Below are 6,000 nucleotides of genomic sequence, written 5' to 3'. Positions count from 1 at the left end.
CGGGGGGCTCCTCGGTGCGGGACGGCAGGGCCCTGCCCCGGTGGGGGGGAGGGAGGTGGCTCTCTGCGGGGTTTGCGAGGGTCCCGGGGCGCACCGGGGCTGGGGGATGCCCTGGGATCGAGGGATGCGCCGGGGTTTAGGGATGCGGCAGGGCTGATGGCTGTGCTGGGATCAAAGGATGAGCAGGGCTGAGGGATGCTCCGGGGGCGAGGGATGTGCTGGGATGGAGGACTGTGCAGGGGCTGAGGGATGCCCTGGAGGTACTGCCCGTCTGAGTGGGAGGGAGCGGCTGGGGACGGCCGGGCTCCTTCCTCCCTCTGCCTGGCCTGGCGGTGCCTGTCCCGGGGCCGCAGGTCAGGGCCGGCCCGCAGGCAGGCTGGGGCACAGACCCCTCCTGCTGGGACCCCTGTGCTTGCCTTTTCCAGAGGCTCAGCGGATGGGCAAGCCTGTCCCTCCGTAGGGGCTGGTAAGCTCCCTGGAGAAGACAAGATGGACAGTCACGTCTGCGTGATGTGGGCAGCTGCAGTGGCTGCCGGGGAGAGGGAAACCGAGGCAGAGGGAGGGGAGCTGCTTGTTAACCAGGGCAGCACAGGCAGGGCTGAGACTTGGGCTGCTGGGCTGCCTCTGCCCTGTCCCCTGGGGCCACCCGGCCAAGCTGCAGAGTTGCCTCTAGTCCTAGGCAATCTGTGATTAATTTGTGAGGAAGCAAATAGTATTAAAAAAAGAGAAAAGTGCAGAATAAATGAATCCCGGTGGATATGTCATTCAGGTTTCCATTCACCCTACTGTGGCGAGCTCATCTCATTTATTTGTATTAATTACAGTTTGGTAATGGCTAGGAGCTGCTATATGAAGCCATTGCTGCAGGCGCCTGTAGAGGAGAATCTCAGCGGAGGAGGAGGAGGAGAGCGTGGTAGCCCCCACGCCTGCTCTCCCCAGGGCAAGTCAGGGGCTTGGGTCTGCACCTTCTTCTCCTCGGCAGAAAGCCAGCACAGGATTTTGAGAGCTCCCTCCTGAGTTTGCTGTAGGGAGGCAGTGTGAGTGAGGGCTGGCTGTGTGAAACCAACCCTGGGATGCCTTGTCCAGTGCCAGGGAGAGAATAGCAGGCTGAAGGCAGCAGGCACTTAGCTGCGAGGCAGCGTGCAGGAGTCCTCGTCCCCACTTACTGGCTGTCCCAGCACCAGGAGCTGGGAGAAGTCTCCTCCGATTACCGTTGCCATTAACGTTTACGGGGCCACGGTGCTGAGAGGCGCAAGGCAGGATCTGGACCCCCAGGGCACAGCACAAACACACACTGTGTGACAGCTCCTCTTCCAGGGACTGTCCGAGTTAAGTGGACCTGACACCATCAGGAGGAGGGGAGCCAGCCGCATCCTCTCCACCCTCTGGGGAAACCGAGGCACCCGCGTGTCATGCCTGCATCCATGCCTGCATCTGCCGAGGGGCCTGGGGATGGTTGGAATGGCTGTGGAGCTGGTTCTGCAGGTGGTCACGAGCGTGGACTCTCAACATAACCAGCTACAAGCCTCAGCCACATGTGCTGCGGTCAGCAGGGCACCGGGGCCAAGCTAATGAGGCCCTTGGAGAGGCCGGTGAAGCCAATGCGGAAACACAGCTCCCTCATGGGTAGGGCTGCAGGGAACGGTGCAGCCATAGCCCTCCTGCCCGCCTTGCAGCTCTGCAGGTAACCAGCACTGCAAGGAGCAAAGCAGTGCTGAAAATAAGCTCTGAGAAAATGAAGGCAGCGAGCATCCCATCGGGAAGGCGAAGGCAGCACTGATTTGTTGCTGGCCAGTTCAGGGGGATGGAGCAGGAGCTGCAAAAGCAGAGCCTGCCTGTGCCTGGGGGACCCCAGGCACTGCGCCGCATCCCGGACAGGGATTTTTGGGAGTGACAAGAATAGGCTTCTTCCCCATGTTCCTCAAATCAGAGCATGAGGTGTTTGTTCTGTAAACAGCAAAGATGCCAGCCAGCAGGCAGCTGCTGGCGATGGGCTCCCAGAGGCAGGCACCTACCTCCAGGCTGCCCTGCAGCTGCTTTCCCCGGGGACAGCAAGACCAGGGGGGCCAAGGACTGCACTATGACCCAGGCTGTGGGCAACTGCTGCCAGCCTGGTGCAGTCCCCAGGGCTGGCATGGGCATGGCCCTCTCTGGGGATCCCTCTGTCCCTGCCCTGAAGCCATCCTCATCAGGGCGCCAGACTCTGCTAATAAGAGAGATGCAGGCAGCAGAGGCTGGGGTTGCTAAGACAGGGACAAAAGCATGGTATCTTTTTTCCCTTTCCCTCTGCTATCTCTGAGCCCACATCAAACTGTTCCCCTGGGACTGGACTCTTACCTGCTGCAGATCTGCCTGGATCCAGAGCCTGGAAGAGGACTGTGCTAATCCACACCACCTGGATCCTGACCCCTCTCTGCTGCTCAGCCCCTGCATTGCCACATCTATATATTTAATCCCACCTGATAAACCCTGTCGTGCATTTGCAGACAACACAATTCTGAAGGGCTGAGTGATTCAACCCTTTGAGAACAGGTTTGTTTTTTTCCCAGATTGAGGCGCTTAAGCTCGATTTGAGGATGAACAGTTGCCTATAAGATCAATTTTGTGCTGTTTGTGTTGCGGGGGGAGTGGGAGAGAGGCCAGCAGGTGAAGGAGCGTGCTTTGCTCTTCATGTAGGGCCACAAAGGCCCCCTGGGCTCGCAGCCCCACTCGGGGGGGGGGGCTGGGGGCCAGGATGCTGCTGCCCACGCTGCTCCTTGGTCTGTCCTTCAGAGTCAGCTTGGATCTTCGCCTTTGCCCCAGAGCCAGGAGATCCTGCAGCACCAGGAGGGGCAGAAGCTTCAGCTGGGCACAGGTTTGTGGTGAGCTGTAAGCAACCTGCTCCAGCTCCCCTCCAGCAGGCTTGGAGGGTGGGGGGACTCCGGAGTGGGTTTGATAGCAGCTTAGAGGCAGCTCCCATTTTGGGGGGTGTCGCATGCTCTGCATCTTGCAGTCCCAGCCCCAGTGACAGGCCAGGACGTGGGCCAGCCTCCTGCCAAAGACAGGATAACAACTGCAATTAATCAGAGGCAGAGGCAGATGCTCTAGGAGACTCTGCTTATTTTAATTAGAGAGCACCACATAGCACGCACCTCCATCCCCTGTCTCCTAACTCCCTCCTGCCTTCCTTCCCCTCTCCAAGGCTCCCAGCCAATGCAGCCGACTCCGGACATCCTCCTCTCTCTTTTGCCCTAGGACTGGGATTTTTTTGCAGAAACCAAGGCCTGAAACAGAGATGCTGAATGCAGAGGGCTCTGCCAGCCAGCCAGTGTGCAAGCACCGCCGTGAGCTTCTGCTCTGTACCGATTGCTTAAATGCTTAATGAGCACTGGGGAGCAAAGTGCTCCTTGTGAAAGATTCAAGGCCTCTGTGCCTTCAGTTTAGGGCTATGTGTGCTCCCCTTTCCATTTTTTAATCCTCTGACCAGTGAAAGCAAGGGAAAGCAGACACAGTCTCATCTCTGTTTCTAAGGAAAGCAGCAAAACAAATAGGAAAACCTGCATGCCTGCATTCAGGGAGAGGACAGCCCCTCCGCCCTGGGGTGGACATGGTGGCAGGCTCCCCCAAAGCAAACATTTTGAGGCATCTAATCGGGTGTGAAATTAATGCCAGGAAGACACATTCATTGCTGCCAGCCTGAGGCTCTCCCTGGCCACCCAGTATGCACCCAGATTGGGCGCTTCATTCTCATTTAATGGCACATTTGTCTAGTTCCCCAGTGTTGTGCTGCTCCCCATCTTTCCCCGGAGAAGCTGTATAATGGGCTGCAGGTGCTTTCCTTTCCCAGCAGGAGCAAAAATCATCTCAGGGCAATAAATGCATGGCTAGGGGATGAATAACTGTGGTGCTGTTTTGGTGGGGAGACTGGGGCCCTGCTGGCATCAGAGCACAGGCAGAGAGCCTGAACTCCTACCACGCCTCAGCAAGGCAAGCGGGCACTGGGTTTGGGTGTAGCCGCTGGCAGGATGTCCCCTCCAGTGGCCCAGGAAGGTCATGGGGTGCTGGGGGGATTTGAGGCTGCTCCTAGGGAAAGGTGGCACTGTGGTATGGGAGCAGGGGACAGGATGGCAGCAGTGCTGGGGAGCCCAGTAGGTGCCTGGTGCTTATGCAGCAGTGCCAGTGGGACCCAGTGCCTTGCTGAGCTGGGCAGGGTGACCCAGAGGAGATTGCAAGGTGAACCAAGACATTGGTCCCGACTCCAGCTAATGTCACTCTATGATTTTGTGGCGCTTTTCCAGGCTAAAAATACCCCTGCTGTTGGTGCGGCATGGCATGGGGCGGGTTCTGCGTGCAGTGGCTGCGGAATCAGCCAAGGGCAGCCAGCCGGTGGGGCTGGGGTGGCCCTGCAGCAGCCATGGGGCTGACCCTCCCACTCCCTGAGTAGCCAAATGCAGAGGTCACCTATTTTCTCCTCCTCCTCTGAGGTGACCTGGCACCTCTCTCCAGGGCTGTACCAGATGCAACTGCTCAGCCAGTAGTCCCCAAAATACCGTGTGGGGAGAGAGAGTCCTCAGTGATGTCTCTGAGCTGTGTTTCACCCCAGCACTGGGTCCTTTGCTGATTCTGGAGGGTCACACCAGCTCCTCAGGGTGCGTCTGGCCCATTTGGGGACCAGCCTGGGGGTGGGATGCTGCAGCAAGTCTCATTTCCCCAATGAGTGGCAGCAAGGCCTGAGGAGCTCAGCCCATCGCTGTGGCTGTGGGGCTGCTGCATGTGCTAAGGAAATGTGCCCCCAGCCCCTCCGTACAGCTGGAGGGGTGGGTGGCACCAGGCCAAGGGGCCTCACCTGTCTCGGTGTGTCTGAGCTGCTGGGGAGCTGAGTTTGGGACACTTGAGTGGGTGGCTGGAGGGGACAGGTCTGACAAGCCTCTCCCAGGATTGGAGGCAGTCCCAGCATGGCAGGATGTGGCTGGGCCAGCCCCATCCACCTTCACTACCCTCCTTGCCATGGGGGCAACTCAGCCCTGTGCCACTCTGCTGTCACAAGCAGATCACTCAGAGCTGGGCAATGAGAAATGCAGGATATGGCCCTGGGCCCACATCTGCGTCCATGGTGGGACTTTTTAGGATGATCCACAGGGATTCAGTCGCCTGTGCCATCGTGCAGCCTTGGGGTATGTCATGTCATCCTGGGGACCGCTATGATGGAGGCCACATGGGCAGAGCGTGGCTGCCATTGGGGCCAGATGCTGTGCTGGGTGGGAGCCAGCCATGTGGCCGAGGAAGGGGCAGGCCATGTTGCAGCAGCCACACTGCCAGTGGCTGTGCAGCTCAGTGCTGCCTTGGGGAGCTCTTCTGTACTCTGTCAAGTTGGTCATGCAGGTTGGAGGGTGTTTCAGATGTTGCTCTCCTGAAAGCTATCAAAGAAAAGAGAGTGTAACACTTGTTCTTCAATACCCACCCTCATCTAACGGCATTTATCCTCACATGTCTAACATATTTCTGATATTTTATGGCAGGTTTTCAAGGAAATACTTTGTGTACATTGCCCCATCATGTATGAGCAGGGGACTGCCACCCTGGCCTGAAGACAGGTCCTAACTAAACCTAGATCATCCTAACTTGCCTTTTCCCATCTGGGGGTGGCAGACCTTGTGCCTCCTGCCACGGATGGTGCTCTGCTTTGGGTGAACTACGTGGATCGTATTTGCAGATAGAGCACGCTCAGAGGGAACTGGAGGCAGAGGGAAGGCTGGAGCAACAGTAGCGGCTGATCCCATGACCTTGACAAGCTGGACATGCTGAACAGGGAGATTTAATTTAGATAAGTGTCAAGAGAGACTCCTGGGGCCAGCAGCAAAGCCTGGCACAGATTCCAAAACCCTCAGTGGGTGCCTCGCTCCCCAAGGGTGACCTGGCCCTTTCCCATCTTCATGTTCCTTCTCTTTTACCATGGGTCGCCCCTTTGCTGCCTGCCTTGTCCCCAAATTGCCCCATGGTGTGGGCTGGTTCCCTCCTGAG

Source organism: Haliaeetus leucocephalus, unplaced genomic scaffold (assembly GCF_000737465.1).
Source record: "Haliaeetus leucocephalus isolate CR32 unplaced genomic scaffold, Haliaeetus_leucocephalus-4.0 Scaffold258, whole genome shotgun sequence".
Classification (NCBI taxonomy): Eukaryota; Metazoa; Chordata; class Aves; order Accipitriformes; family Accipitridae; genus Haliaeetus; species Haliaeetus leucocephalus.
This window is presented reverse-complemented; position numbering follows the sequence as displayed.